Source organism: Hemicordylus capensis, chromosome 4, assembly GCF_027244095.1.
Source record: "Hemicordylus capensis ecotype Gifberg chromosome 4, rHemCap1.1.pri, whole genome shotgun sequence".
NCBI classification, from domain to species: Eukaryota; Metazoa; Chordata; class Lepidosauria; order Squamata; family Cordylidae; genus Hemicordylus; species Hemicordylus capensis.
In genome coordinates this window covers 266,389,721-266,405,917 of record NC_069660.1, presented here as the reverse complement: position 1 = coordinate 266,405,917, position 16,197 = coordinate 266,389,721, and the positions used below count along the sequence as shown (strand labels likewise).

Below are 16,197 nucleotides of genomic sequence, written 5' to 3'. Positions count from 1 at the left end.
TATACAAGGCCGGAAAGGAATCGTGCTACTGGGGACACGCTATCGCCCTCTGGATCAAAATGCCGACAGTGACTGGGAGTTGCAGGAGGAAATCAGGGAGGCATCAAGGAGAGGCAGGGCTGTAATTATGGGTGATTTCAACTACCCACACATAGACTGGGTAAATTCACATTCAAGTCAGGACAAAGAGGTCAAATTTCTAGATACGCTAAATGACTGTGCCTTAGAACAGTTGGTCATGGAACCGACCAGAGAGAAGGCGACCTTGGATCTAATTCTGAGTGACACCTAGGACCTGGTGCGTGATGTCAGTGTCATCGACCCTTTAGGGAACAGTGACCAGTGCCATCAAATTCAGCATACATGCGGGGAGAGAATCACCAAGGATGTCAAACACAGACATTTTAAATTTCAAAAGAGGAAACTTCTCCAAAACGAGGAGTATGGTGAAAAGAAAGCTGAGGGGGAAAATCAGGAGAGTCACTTCGCTCCAGAGTGCATGGCATTTACTCAAAACCACAATACTAGAAGCCCAGTTAGATTGTATACCCAAAAGGAGGAAAGGTACCACTAAGTCCAGGAGGATGCCAGCATGGCTAACGGGTACCGTCAAGGAAGCCATAAAAGGGAAGAAGACTTCCTTCCAAAATTGGAAGGCCTGTCCAAACGAAAAGAACAGAAAGGAACACAAACTCTGGCAAAAGAAATGCAAGGTGACAATAAGGGAGGCAAAAAGAGAGTTTGAGGAACATTTAGCCAAAAGTATCAAGGGGAATAACAAAAAGTTCTTTAAATACATCAGATGCAGGAAACCTGCCAGGGAGGCGGTTGGACCATTAGACAATGAGGGAGTGAAAGGGATTATTAAGGAGGATATGGAGGTTGCAGAGAATCTGAATGAGTTCTTTGCGTCTGTCTTCACGGCAGAGAATACTGAGCATATACCCGTTCCTGAACCAGGCTTTTTAGGGATGGAGGCTAGAGTGCTGAGTCAGATAGAAGTGACAAGGGATGATGTTCTAAACTGTCTGGAAAAACTGAAAGCTAACAAATCACCAGGGCCGGATGGCATCCATCCAAGAGTCCTCAAAGAACTCAAATGTGAAATTGCCGACCTCCTTGCTAAAATATTTAACTTATCCCTGAAATCGGGCTCTGTACCAGAGGACTGGAGAGTAGCAAATGTAACACCGATTTTCAAAAAGGGATCCAGGGGTGATCCGGGAAATTACAGGCCAGTTAGCCTAACGTCCGTTCCAGGCAAATTGATGGAAAGCATCCTCAAGGATAAAATTGTAAAGCACCTAGAAGAACAGGCCCTGCTGGGAGTGAGCCAGCATGGCTTCCGCAAAGGTAAATCTTGCCTCACCAACCTTTTGGACTTCTTTGAGAGTGTCAACAAGTATGTGGATCAAGGTGATCCAGTTGACATAGTCTACCTGGACTTCCAAAAAGCTTTTGACAAAGTTCCTCCTCAAAGACTCCTGAGGAAACCTAGCTGTCATGGAATAAAGGGACAAGTACATGTGTGGATTGCTAACTGGTTGAAAGACAGAAAACAGAGGGTAGGTATAAATGGAGAGTTTTCACAATGGAGGGAAGTAAGAAGTGGGGTCCCCCAGGGATCTGTACTGGGACCGGTGCTTTTTAATTTATTCATAAATGATCTAGAAACAGGGGTAAGCAGCGATGTGGCCAAATTTGCAAATGATACCAAACTCTTCCAGGTAGTGAAATCCAAAATGGATTGTGAGCAGCTCCAAAAGGATCTCTCCAAACTGGGGGAGTGGGCGACAAAATGGCAAATGCGGTTCAATGTTAGCAAGTGTAAAGTGATGCACATTGGGTCGAAAAACCCCAACTTCAAGTATATGCTGATGGGATCTGAGCTGTCGGTGATGGACCAGGAGAGGGATCTTGGGGTTGTGGTTGACAGCTCGTTGAAAGTGTCTATTCAATGTGTGGCAGCTGTGAAAAAGGCAAATTCCATGCTAGGGATCATTAGGAAGGGGATTGAAAATAAAACGGCTAACATTATAATGCCCTTACAAAACTATGGTGCGACCACACTTGGAGTACTGCGTACAATTCTGGTCACCACATCTTAAAAAGGACATTGTTGAACTGGAGAAGGTACAGAAGAGGGCAACCAAGATGATCAGGGGCCTAGAGCACCTTTCTTACGAGGCAAGACTACAACACCTGGGGCTTTTTAGATTAGAAAAAAGACGACTGCGGGGAGACATGATAGAGGTCTATAAAATCATGCATGGCGTGGAGAAAGTGGAGAGAGAGAGATTCTTTTCCCTCTCACACAACACTAGAACCAGGGGTCACTCCATGAAATTGATTGCCAGGAGGTCTAGGACCAACAAACGGAAGTACTTTTTCACACAACGCGTGATCCACTTGTGGAACTCTCTGCCACAGGATGTGGTAACGGCCAACAACCTGGATGGCTTTAAGAGGGGTTTGGATGACTTCATGGAGGAGAGGTCTATCAATGGCTACTAGTCAGAGGGCTGTGGGCCACCTCCAGCCTCAAGGGTGTGCCTCTGAGTACCAGTTGCAGGGGAGCAATGGCAGGAGAGAGGGCACGCCCTCAACTCCTGCCTGTGGCTTCCAGCGGCATCTGGTGGGCCACTGTGCGAAACAGGATGCTGGACTAGATGGGCCTTGAGCCTGATCCAGCAGGGCTGTTCTTATGTTCTTAAGAACTTTTAAAACCATTTAAAACATATAAAAGTTCAAATTAAAATAGCTATCCATAAAAATATACTAAATAGCTAAAAAGCTTTCTTTAAAATATGTGTCTCAAGTTGTTTCATAAAAGTTAACAGGGATGGAGCATCTCAATATGGTCTCTTCGGGACATCCCAAAGAATAATCTGGCAGCAGCATTGTTTCCAGACAACACACAAAGGCAGCCTCATGTATTGTGCACTGCAGTAGTCAAGCCTGGAAGTTACCAGCAAGTGCACCACTGTCTTAAAGTCACTCACTTCCAGGAAGCTGACACAGAGAAATAGATTTGGGTGTCAGTGTACTGTTAATACCCTGCACCAAATCCCCTGATGATCTCTCCGCACAGTTTCACGTAGATGTTAAAAAGCACTGGAGACAGAAAGGAGCCCTGAGGAACACTATACAGAAGTTATCTCTTCATAGAGCAACAGTCTCCAAGTAACTCCTTCTGGAATCTGCCCAAGAAGTATGAACCGAACCACTGCAAAGCAGTGCCTCCTATGCCCAGTTCCCTAGGCAATCCAGAAGGATACCATGGTCGATGATATTGAAAGCCACCGAGAGATCCAAAAGGACCAGTCACACTCCCTCTGTCAATTCCCCTTTGGAGGTGATGCATGCGGCCGACCAAGGCAGTTTCCACTCCAAAGCCTGCCCGAAAACCAGTTTGAAATGGGTCTAGATAATCTGTTTTCCAAGACTGTCTGGAGAATCTACCACCTTCTCAATAACCTTGGCCAACCATTGGAAACAGGCCTATAATTGCTTGACTCCGACAGATCAAGTGCAGGAGCCTTCAAAAGAGGTCTAATAATTGTCTCCTTTAAACAAGGAGACATCCTATCTTCCCTCAGATTTCCATGTATCTACGTATATGCTGTGTCCAGATCTGGTGAGATTTGAAGGAGTCAAAAAGCAGCAGTATTAGTACAAAACAAGTGACATTCAGAACAGCAAGTTGCTAACCCAGGATCTCCTGTGGAACAGAAAGAGAACTGTGCTTTTATATGAAAGTCTATGACAGACTATTTAAGATAAAGTGTACAACCCTGTGTGACAAACTCTCTGAAGAACTACAAGAGTTTCATAGTTCCTGCAAATACTCTTGAGATCCCAGAGAGAGTGGGAATCAGTGCTGCTGATCGAATATAGAGGCCTTAGAGGATGTGTCAGGGTTTTCAAACTACCCCTGATGGTAGTCATTGTGTCAGGCCTCTGGCCTCCACAGTGCATAGAATAACCAACACCAAATCTCAAGCACAGTGAATATTATCTAAAAGGCACTTTTCAGTGCACTTGTATGTAATTACAATTCATACGTATATGCCATATGATATCTACCTATAAATACAAACCAACCGGAACTACAAGGCACTTAAAAACTAACGAAGGGATAAAGATCATTTTCCCATTTTTCAAAACAGAAGGGGCCTTTCAAGGGGTAGGAGGAGGTTGAAGGAGGTTTTACAAGTTTGTACTGGTCCCAGAGAAATGATGCTCTAGTGCCTGAAAGGCAGATGAGTGAGGACTTTTAAAGAGATTTATATAATCAGAAATAGCACCAGAGATTAATCAAATCCAATTCTAAGTTATCAGTACTGTATATATGTCTGTTGGGCAAGTGATTTACTGTGTGTGTTTGCTATTTTAATTCTCCAAATCCCTTTCCTTCCCATGGGTACTTAGTTATAATCCACAGTAACTTATAAATCCTTTTTAAAAACCAAGTATGTTGACACAGTAGCAACCTTTAAATCTGCAGAGGCAGAAAGCTTTTACAATTATAGCAACTCAGGACAATACATTCTGAAGGCTTTTCAACTATTTTCAATGCCCTTTTATTTATAAAACCAGAGTCACCACATTTCATTTACAACCAAGCATGAAGAGGAGCAGATTTTAAGTTATGTCATGCATGTGTGGGCATTTTTAGCCATTTAACCCTTTAACCTGGCTTAGATTGACTCCACATCTGTGCTTTGCAGGCAGCTAAGCAAATATATAAATAAATACGTGCTAAACTTCTGAAGGAATGTATACATGCACAAGGGGCCGGGAATAAGTTAATGGCCCCATTAGCACACAACAACCATTAATACTTTCTATTGATATCCATCCTAACTGTTCCTCCTTTTCAGCAGACTCCACCCTGTGAATTTCCTATGCCATAATTCCTAGAAATATCTGGTATAGGGAGCAAATCTTCCTGCACTGCAGTCCCTATGGAAACCTGGAGACATACAGTGTTACTATACCTGTGCAACAGAGGTGTTATTGGTACATATGTTATTCATGAGCACTTGTTTATTGCACTGGCCTAAACCCAGAATGACAGCAGGGAGGCTCATCTCTCTTTCTGCATCTGTTTTTGCCTGCAAGTAGTTCACAACTGCTCCAAATTTCTGTTTGCTTAACATTTTTTCTGCTTCTAAAGGATGTCTCATCTGAAATTCAACAGAGATGTTATTTAGCAGTTCAAAAGTGTTGCATTTTTAAATTTTAAAAAAAGAAACTACACAGCACCATTCAAAGCAATGTGCAGTAGAATTTTTTTGTTCAAGTTGTTCCCATTGATTTGCTACAGTACATTGCATGAAGCATACAGAATGTAACGGCAGAAGAGATCTTTAAAAGGTTATCTAGGACTCTAGGTCATTTTCCTGTCTGTGCAGAATCCATAATGTTTTTTACAGGGTGGTTGGTTATATTAGGCCATGGGTATGAAATCCAAATGCCCCAGTGGGAAGGAACCAACCATGACTTGGTCTGTGGGGGCTGAGGTCAATTTTCACCAACTTATTACACTAAAATATTGTGAAACACCCAGGGACTGTTTTTGTATGGGGCAGTATATAAGTGTACTAAATAAATAAATAAAATTAATTAAAAATATTGATGAAAGCAATTAATTGTTACTTGTGGATCTTCCACCCCCCACTGCCACCAAGGGACCCACAATTTTAACCAAGGATAGTGGCTTGGGAAAAACAGGCCTCTCCCTGTTCAGTCAGTGGGGCACCGGAGCTCACGCCAGCCCCAAACAAATATGAAGTCCTCTCCTCTGCCCAAATAATTGTTTTCAGACTGCAATCCTAGGCACGCTTATTGGGTATACAGTGGGACTTATTTCCAAGTAAACGGGCATCAGATGGTATTGTTAAGACCGTTTCCAGAGAGGATGGCCCCCCTCAGAGAAGAGGGAACTGACCAAAAGAGTGACTCTGCCTTTCTGGAGTGCTCTCCGCCTGTGCCCACTTGTTGTTGCTGCTGCTGTTCCTTCCCACTCCATCCACTGCTGCTGCTGCCCAAGCAGCAGCAACTGTCTTTCGATCTAGAAGTCTGTGCTGCTACAGAAACATTACAGGTATAGAATGCATGCAAGTACCGAGTTACGCTACTATGTTCTAGCCTTTAGTAGCCTGTTATCACACTAGTCCAGAGTGCCTCAATATGTAAGCAGGAATCTTCAAAACAAGTCTGAATGACAATCCAGGTGTCAAAGATTGATTGTATGTGCCTTCCTCTTTGGCCATCCAATCCTGTGCGAGGAGCTTCATTTTGGGCTTCCCAGGATGCATATTCCTCTAGTAAGATAAAGCCACAGATCTTCTCACCTATCAATCACCTTTGCACATTCACAATCTGCAAGCATTTGTTTCCTAGACTTTGATCTCCATTTTGAACTGCTAAACTCCTGCAAGCACAAACCTCCAAGTGCAAGTCATCCGCATGCCTTGGAAATAAAATAAAGCTTTATGAATTAGTGGAAATTGTGGTTGTTTTGAATGAACTTTTACTGGTGTCCCCAGATACCCAGGACAGATCCAGTCCAAAAATTTAGGAGCCAGACAATAGACACTAGACAAAAGTATCAGATTTATGGAGGGACATTAGGGAGGAGAGGGCAAACGGGCTTCTCTTTATCCCCTTTACCAGTAACAGGGCTGCCTGGGACAAAGAAAGATTTCATTAAATAACTCTACTTCTGAATATCCTAGTATAGATGCCACAGTTACATTTCTAGATGTCATGGCTCCCTAACACCTGGGATATGTCAAGTCCTGAGTTATATAACCTACTTTTCAAACAGTTTCCCACAAGGATTTTTATTCTCTTCACTGCTCTGCTCTCTAGCACAGATATTTTCACACAGACCTGGGTCGGTTGGATCAAGATCTGTCTACCTTGGAGCCATGTGGGATAGAACTGCATTAATTGTTATCTAGGATCTCAGCCAAACAGAAGGATTTCCTATCACAGCAGAAACCCACTCAAAGACCTATTCTGAGTGCATGATAGAAGCACAAGGGAGAATGGGATGCCACTCCATCGACAGCTCGTGCCGGAACTGTGTATACATATCTCAGAATTTTTTTTTTTTGGGCGGGGGGGTTCCATGTGAGTTGCTAGAATTGGCATTCTTCAGAATTCAGTTCTGTCCCGTCTCTAAAAATTAAATCTCCAAATGGATTGGTATCTCAAGTGAACCTGCATGTAAATGGGTGAGTAACACTAAGGCATTATGCAATGCACAGCATTTAGTGGGTGAAATCCAGTGTTAAGCAATGTGTAATAGTTGGGGGGGGGGCGCTTTGGGCAGACAATGAGAATCGGTTGTTACCCCAATTTTAATGCATGGAATGTTGGAAAGTATGGGCTATGCTCATCCACTTTGATGATTTGGAATAATGTACTCTGTGTGCACTTTACTGCATGCCATTTGTGGCATGCTTATAGTCAGAACAGTAAACCACAACTCCCAGGTTTCTCAGCATGTCCCATTCAGAGGCATGTCCCTTTTTTCAGTCAGTGAGATGTTGGAGGATATGCATTATAACACTTCTCTCTTTTCAGGTTTATTCCCCAAAGCACCAAACACAAGAATAAAACACCAAATCACACAGCAGCAACTTAGGAATATATAAGAAGCTGCCTTATACTGGGTCAGACCATTGGTCCATCTAGCTCAGTATTGTCTACACAGACTGGCAGCAGCTTCTCCAAGATTGCAGGCAGGAGACAGGAGTCTCTCTTGGCCCTACCTTGGAGATGCCAGGGAGGGAACTTGGAACCTCAGATGCTCTTCCCAGAGCAGTTCCATCCCCTAAGGGGAACATCTTACAGTGCTCACACTTCTAGTCTCCCATTCATATGCAACCAGGGTGGACCCTGCATAGCAAAGGGGACTAGTTCTTGCTTACACCTTAGGTGCCTCCCCTCCATCTAGGCAATTTTGCCATAGCCCACTGCTCCAATGGCAACATGTCTCACCCATGTTCCATGCATTCCTACTTCATGGCACAAGTGGGCCTTGGAAGAAAAGCAGTAGGACTCTCTCTAGCATGACTCCAAGACTAGCTTGACTGTGCTAACACTACAAGTCATAAGTTGGAGCAGCAAGATTTGTAAAGGTATATAGAAACAGTACAAGTCCCAAGAAATGTGCCCCAAGATCCCTCGCAAGGTTACAAGGGGCGCCATGCCAACTGCGTGTCATCTGAGATTTATGCCTCGCCATCTCCTGTGAAGGGTCCTGAGGCATACCACTTAAGATGCATGGTGCAGCTATTTGGGGGAAGCAAGCTGCTTTGAGGCAGGCCTGCACATGGCAGTCAAATTTGAAGAGCCAGTCTGGCAGCAGGCAACCTGCCTTGTGGAAATGGATCCTTGTACCTCTCAAGTGTTCATGTGTCTTTAAGAGGCATGGTTCAAGAGATTTCCTCCTCATGTTCTAACACTTCATCTCTATTTCATGCCCCAGCAATGTCACAGCTTTTTAAAACAGGAAAGTGTTATAATTATGTCTGGCCAACCAACTGAGCAAGTCTGCGAAAAACCTCAGCCCCTGAGTTCTGCTCTGTAGCTGGAATGAATTCCAGTATCATTTATCCCTCTTCTCTAAATAAGCACTGTCAGCTCTCTTTTGCAGTGCAAGACTATGTCTGCTTATACTAAAGGAAGTTCTACTATGCTAAGTGGGACTTACTCTCAATTAAGTTCACACAGGACTGCAGCCTTAGAAACAAGGCAAGAAGATTATCTGGACCGGGGACTCCTAACCACAGGTCCTCCAATGTTGTTGGACTAGGTCAACATGTACTTCCCCCATGCTGAAATTGATTTAACAATTTTTAATATTGATTATTGTCATATTGATTTTACAATTTTTCTTGCTTAAAAACAAAACAGAGGTATAGCTGCACAATGGCTACAGGTGTAGTGTGTGTTGAACACTCCTATTCTATCTCTTTACTATACATTTTATTTTAAAAATTGAATGGTGCTGAAAATGCACGCACACACATGCTGATGTGGAAGTAGATGCAGTTGTGTTTGCAACTCGAAGAGTTGGAAACACAACAACCACTACTTCTGCTATAAGGAGCAACTCTGGAAGCACTTGAAGTACTTGGGATTTTTGATAAGCCTACAATAAGCAGCAGTAATAACTTCACTTTCAAATATCCATTCACATTCTTTGGTATCTCATCTTCCCTGCTGCCCAAAGAAGTTATATGGTTCATCAAACTGCTATTCACAATGCAGAGCTTTATTACAGAAACATTAATCAACCATGAAAAGATTCAGGGCAGCAGTTCAGATTTAAACAGCCACATAACAGAGTTTTAGTTTTAATATAGGAGATGTGGCTGAAAGTTCTCAGCTGAAGTCTGAATTCAACACTAATCTACCCAGGTTGGGTACTTTTCAGCCATCTGAAAACTAAAGAAGCTACACTCATGCCTACATTTTGGAATGAGTACATCCCAAATTCAAAAATACTCATTCTAGACTGAGTTTTTGAGTCTGCAATTGCACACTAGTTCTTGGCAGCAGCATGTTTAATTTATTTTTTTCTTTTCTTTTTAAGTTTTATTTTTCCTGTTACAAACCATATTCAGCATTTCCCAGGAAATTTTCAACCCTATCATATTTTGTCCCTTGGAAGGCATAAATGTCATCGTTTACTCCTGGAGAGCTGCAAGATTGCCTCATCTCTGATAAGTGACTAGAATAATTCACTAGAGGTAAACAATTACCTAATGGGAGTAACTTGATTCTACTTGTGCTGGCTAATCCTATGCAGAATTAAAGGTAAAGTGTGCTGTCAAGTCAGTTCCGACTCCTGGCACCCACAGAGCCCTGTGGTTTTCTTTGGAAGAATACAGGAGGGGTTTACCATTGCTTTCCCCCACATAGTATGAGACAATGCCTTTCAGCATCTTCCTATATTGCTGCTGCCCGATATAGGTGTTTCCCATAGACTGGGAAACATACCAGTGGGGATTCGAACCGGCAACCTTCTGCTTGTTAGTCAAGCATTTCCTTGCTGTGCCACCAGACTTAGGCACACCTAAATCCATTTGAGTTTAGGCACCCCTAACTCTGCATGGGATTGGGCTGGTAGTGTAATAAGTGTGAATGTACAGTGTGTATGTGTGTGTGTGTGTGTGTGTGTGTGTGTGTGTGTATATATATATATATATATATAATGGCGAAAACGACAAATATTTATTCCCAATAACTAGACAAAAAGGCACCTTTCAAAAAGGGTTGGCTCTTTTGTATTAGCAGGGGGGAAGCAAGGATCCCTATTCATTACATAATAGCATCCCTCCCAGTGAGTGTTGCTGGGATCTCCCAAGTGTTTCCTTCTAGAATGTGAATGCTTTTGGGGACAGGGAACCATCTTTTTATTTTTCTTTCTATACAAACTGCTTTGAGAACTTTTCTGTTGAAAAGCGGTACATAAATATTTTAAACATCTGAAATAACTATTGTACACAAAAGCCCACAAACAGTGACAACGTGTATGTTTTCAATACAATTTCAAGTAGTGAGAGCTCAAGGAAAGCAGGAGAATTACAATCTCAAATATATCTATCTGAGTGCAAAATCACTGCAGCATCTCTGAAACACCAGTACAATATCATGTTTTGTGATGTTACATTGACGTAACAAGTTATTGTCCTGAGTACTACATGCTGACTCAATAAATAACTGGATTTTTCAGAAAGAATAATGAAAATATGGCTGCTGAAACCAACTTTTCCCTTTCTCTCCCTAAATGAATATTTTACTCTGCTCTGAGCAGCTGTGAATAAGATAAGGTTTTCAGATCTCCAGCTACAGTAGTTGGGGGTGAAAGAGGGTGGGGGAATCAAAGTGTTATCCAAATTGGTCTTAACATGTTCAGATCCTGTGAGCGTGTGAATGTTGTTGACCTGTAGACAGAATAAAAAGTTTGTGAGGGGAGGGGGAGCAACTTATTAACTTATTTGTATCATAAATATCAAGGGGACAATTATTATTTATGTCAATTCATTTCCATGGACTTGCACAAAAAGTTGGCCTGGTAGATTGTGGTCCATGTCTTTAAAATACTCAAATGTAACCCAGCAGATACGTATGCATTTTGCCACTAAATAGCCTGGAGATTTAAGATTATGCCAAACAGGGCCTGACAATGAGAAGCGGGAAACATTTAATTACCATCTCTCCCAAGAAAGACTAGCTGGCACCAACATTTAACTTCAGAGTCCTAACAGAAGCCAACTTCAATAAGCTCAGAATGGAGACCCTCACATGGTCTCATATGATTAAAAATATATATATGGTTTTTAATATATGTTCTTCTGTCTCAGCCTAAGCTACTTCACAGGGTTGTTGTGAGGAGAAATTTAAGTACGTAGTACACCGCTCTGGGCTCCTTGGAGGAAGAGCGGGATATAAAATGTAAAAAATACATACATACATACATACATATAGCATGCATTAGAAAACGCCTCCCTCTCACTAGCTGCTGTGTTTGCTGCAAACAAAAGGTTTCACTTTTATCCTTTATGATCATCACTCCTTAACAGTGAACAACTGCTATGATAATAAGATACAATGCACAGAACATGAATACTTCTGTACGGACTGCACAATAATTTTAAGTGGAGCCCAACATTTTGTAAAGCTTTCTCCTTTTCTCTCAGAAGACAAGTTGAGATGAGCCCAGTAACTGAAGCAAAAAGTAAGGAAATTCAAGATTAAAGTTCAACAATGTAATCTTATATTTACACTCAAATGGAAAGTGAGTTTCCTTGGACTATCTCCTCTTTCCTCATTCTGTATATAAAATCATTTCTTAAAGCAGCCAACAGAACAGAGCATGCACTGCACAGAAAGCCTACAAAGTTTACTTGGGCAATCTTCTTTACTTCTTTAGCAACAACCTTGAGAACAGGAACATGAAACTGCATTCATGTATGTTCCAATGCCATTTTCCATACTTGTGACAAAACGTATTGATATAAACTTCCTCATTACACAAGCTACTGGAATTAATCGTTCACACCAAGCTACATTACAAAGTCTCTCCACGCATGACACTAAATGGCCAAGGCTAGCCAGCTGTAGTCTTTTAAAAGACAGGTGTCACATCTCAAACCTACCCAGAAATGATAACTCTAGATGTGCAATTATGGGCTACTGTTTCACAGGCAGAGGGGAAGCTTGAGGCACAAGTCCTCACTTTAAAAAAAAATCGTGGTGCAGAGGAGGAGAGAGAAAATGTTTTGGGGATTGAAGATATGGGTTATAGGTTTGGTGTGGGAAATTCAGTAAGATGAGGGGCGGCTTCTCAAATGGATTGGAAGGATCTGCACCCTGTTGTTACATAGTGAAGAAAACACAACACTCTGCATTTGCTTAGAGTCACTCTCACCTAGAACAGACACCAGATGCCTTCAAGTTAAGCCCTCCTGACAATCTGATTTTAGCTACAAGAGAAATCTGGGGAAGGAAAAGGACGAGCAGTTAATCTCCAAGTAAGCATGCAGGGGAAAAATAAACATAACTATGCTCATATTAAACAATTTGCTTCAGTGGCTTTTAGGTCACTGAGATCTGCAGGGCCACGGTATCCTCCAACCAGAAAAGCGAGAAAAAAGACTCCACTCTTGTTCATAAACAGACTAGTCTGCGATGCACAGAGCAATGAACGGTTTCATACGGGCTCCGGCTCCTCTCCCCTACCCCAGCCTCATTTCTTATACCCTAGCCAAAATATCGCATGCACTTACCTCCTGGGAACTAAATATACACTTTCGGGCAGTTTGACTCGCTTCCTTGAGGATCTGCTGCTGGACGTGAAACGCCTGGATTGTTTCCACACTGCCGAGAACTAGCAGCCGAGAACTAGCAGCAGGCAGAGAAAGCCCCAGACAGAGAGGCAGGCGGACTAACCAGCCTACTACAGCCAGCATCCGTTGTTCCCAACAACCCGCGCGAACCCCAGCCCCGTGCTACTCGCCGTGGCAAAAACAAAAAAATACAATAATAATACGAAACTCCGTTAGTTTGTTGTGGAAGCGACCACGCAATCGCTCCATCGCCCGCCCCGTGCCTGCGCAGGGTGGAGCCTGCCTTTTCTCTCCAGCCTTCGGGGAGATCTCCAGCAATCACGCTCCCTCCCAACACATTTCGATCTTTGCTGCTGGTGGTGGTTGTACCTGGTACAGTCAAATACTGCCTGGCAAACCCTGCCTACGACACCAACCTCTGTTTGCACCGAATCCGGAGGCGGAGGCTGCTTCTCTTACAACCAAAAGCGCCACAAAACTCCCCTCACTAGACTCGAGGAATGGCTACAAGAAGAGCAGCCTGGCGGGGGTCATTCGAGGACGAGTTTCAGCGTTAGGTTCATGTGACACGGCATAAGCGGTTCCTGCTTCGCCACCTGGCGGGAAATGAGAACACTGCAGGTCTTGCTCGCCTTTCCTCAGCAAGGCCGCGGCTTAGAATTTAAAATTTGGCTCCCTCCCTAGGATGTAACTCCCACCTTCCTCAGCCTTCTTCGGACATTGTGATTGAGGATGATGGGAGTTGTAGTCCAACAACATCAACATCTAGAGAGCCAAGTTTAAGAATACCTGTATTAAAAAGCTTTATTATTAATTTAAAAGCTGTATTTAAAAGTTTCATGTCCAGCCACCCAGAGAACAATTTGTTATGGTGTAGTGAAAACATATCATCATCATCATCCACCAAACAGCAGAGCAGGAGAAAATAAGACTTGAAGAATATATAAAGGACAGTGAAGAAGATGCACTTATAGGGGTCAACAGCGAGAAACTATTCAACACCAATAAAACAAAGCAGGCCTGCAAAAAAGAACAAGTCAAGAACCCAGCAGAAAAATTGAAAAATAAGCCCCTGCATGGTCAATATTTGCACAATATAACTGGAAAATCAAACATCACCAAGACCTGGCAATGGCTTAAGAATGGCAACTTGAAGAAAGAAACAGAGGGTTTAATACTGGCTGCACAAGAACAGGCACTAAGAACAAATGCAATAAGAGCAAAAGTCGAAAATCAGTGACAAACAGCAAGTGCTGCCTTTGTAAAGTAGCAGAGGAAACACTGGACCACCTAATCAGCTGTTGTAAAAAGATCACACAGACTCACTACAAACAAAGGCATGACAAGGTAGCAGGGATGATACACTGGAACATCTGCAAAAAATACAAGCTACCTGTAGCCAAAGATTGGTGGGACCATAAAATTGAAAAAGTTGTAGAAAATGAAGATGTAAAAATATTATGGGACTTCCGACTACAAACAGACAAACATCTGCCACACAATACACCAGATATAACTGTAGTCGAGAAGAAAGAAAAACAAGTTAAAATAATCAACATAAAAGAAATAGAAAAAATAACAGAATACAAAGATCTACAAATCTTTGCTGTGGCAGAAGACAACCAAAATAATCCCAGTAGTAATTGGTGCCCTAGATGCAATTCCAAAACACCTTGAGGAGCACCTCAACACCATAGGGGTCACAGAAATCACCACCAGCCAATTACAAAAAGCAACTTTACTGGGAACAGCCTATATTCTGCGACGATATCTATAATAATAACAATATTGATAATAAAATTCAGCCATCCCAGGTCCTTGGGAAGGACTTGATGTCTGGGTAAAACAAACCAGTCAATAACACCTGTCTGACTGTGTAAACAACAACAACAACAACAATAATAAGCTTGTAGGGTCAGGGCTCAAATATGAGGTCGGGGGAATAACACAATACTTTACTGGGGCCTGCTGTTCTAGCCTGGGCAACAAACCCATGGGGGGTGGGGGTAGACTCAATTGTAGATCATAACTGAGGGTGCTTTCCATTCATATATATGGGATATCCAGATCTTGTGGGATTTTCTCAAGGCAATCAGAAGCAGTCTTAGTACTGCTGTTGGTCCAGGCCTTCCTTAAGAACAAAGTGAGTGTGTGCTTGTTCAGAAAACGCTGGGATTTGTAGTTTGCAATTCAGATTAAAGTGCCATCCTATGGGACGTATTCTCTCAGTAATGAGTCCCAGAGACTTTTAGTTCTTGTGGCCATTTCTTGTGAGGCAAGAGGAGAAGCCAACAGTAAAAGGTAAAGGTAAAGTTGTACCCTCGAGTCGGGTCGACTCCTGGCACCCACAGAGTCCTGTGGTTTTCTTTGGTAGAATACAGACGGGGTTAACATTGCCATCGCCTGCACAGTATGAGATTATGCCTTTCAGCATCCTCTCTAATAAAACGCTTGGTGTCCGTCCGTGAACGGACACCAAGCGTGCGTTCGTGCCTCGCCTGTTCTGGGCATGCACGGAGCGCATGCCCAGAACAGAGCAAGGGAGACACGACCGCCAGCACCCGGCGGCCATCTTGGGCGGCCACAAGTGGCCGCCCCAAAGAAGCCAGAGAAGCGGTGGCGGGAGGAACTGGCCGAGGCGGCGGCAGAGCCGCCGCCTCGGCCGAAAGAGATGGAGCCCAAGCCGGGAAGACGGGGGATGGAGCGGAGGCCAACGGAGGCCGGTGGTGGCACGGAGGCCGGAACAAAAAAAAACGGGCAGGGGGAAAAAAAAGTTTTAAAACGGGCCCGCGGGGGGAGCAGAGAAGGAGGCGGAGGAGGTCGGTGGGTGGCGTGGGGGTGTTTTGTGCACACAACAAGCCGCTTCTGGGGAGGAAGAAGCAAAGAAGGGAAGGGATCCCGCCAGCAGCTCCGTGGCCACCCAAAGGGAACCCGCCGCGGCCTCCTGCCTTGCTTTGAGTGCCGTTTGCCCTGCTGAGCCGAGCCCAGCCAAGCCCGGCCCCTCGCCTTACCCAGCCAGCGGCGCCGCTGCTGCTGTTCCTCCGCCTCCTGCAGCCGCCAGACGTTCCCGGGCAGCAGCAGGAGATGGTGCGTGCCGCTTGCCTGTCGCCCAGCAGCACTCGGGGCGTGGGCAGCAGGGCCAGCAGCACCTGCAGAAGCCGCTGCTGCCACAGCCTTAGAAAAGCGCCTGCAAAGCACCCCTCGCAAACCCGAGGTGATTCCCTCCCGGCGGCATCTTGGCAGCCGAGAGTAGGAGGAGGAAAAGCCAGGGCTCCCCTCTGCCCTCCGAAAAATTACCCCACTCCACAGCACAGAAGGCACT

At 43.9% G+C, this 16,197-nt stretch overlaps 1 protein-coding gene across 6 annotated transcripts in view; it reads right to left on the bottom strand.

Moving 5' to 3' along the window:
- Positions 1–13,537, bottom strand: part of SGK3 (serum/glucocorticoid regulated kinase family member 3) — a 94,285-nt gene extending 80,748 nt beyond the window's left edge. Inside the window, exons 1-2 of one of the 6 annotated variants that reach the window (XM_053243541.1) lie at positions 12,816–13,527; positions 12,458–12,525 (exon numbers count right to left, since the gene is read on the bottom strand). The gene's annotated coding sequence lies outside the window, so the exon portion shown is untranslated. Of the gene's footprint in view, positions 1–12,457; positions 12,526–12,815 lie in introns of all 6 variants that reach the window. The other 5 variants (XM_053243542.1, XR_008305684.1, XM_053243540.1 and 2 more) reach the window with 5 other exon arrangements.
- Between the last annotated feature and the right edge of the window lie 2,660 nt (positions 13,538–16,197).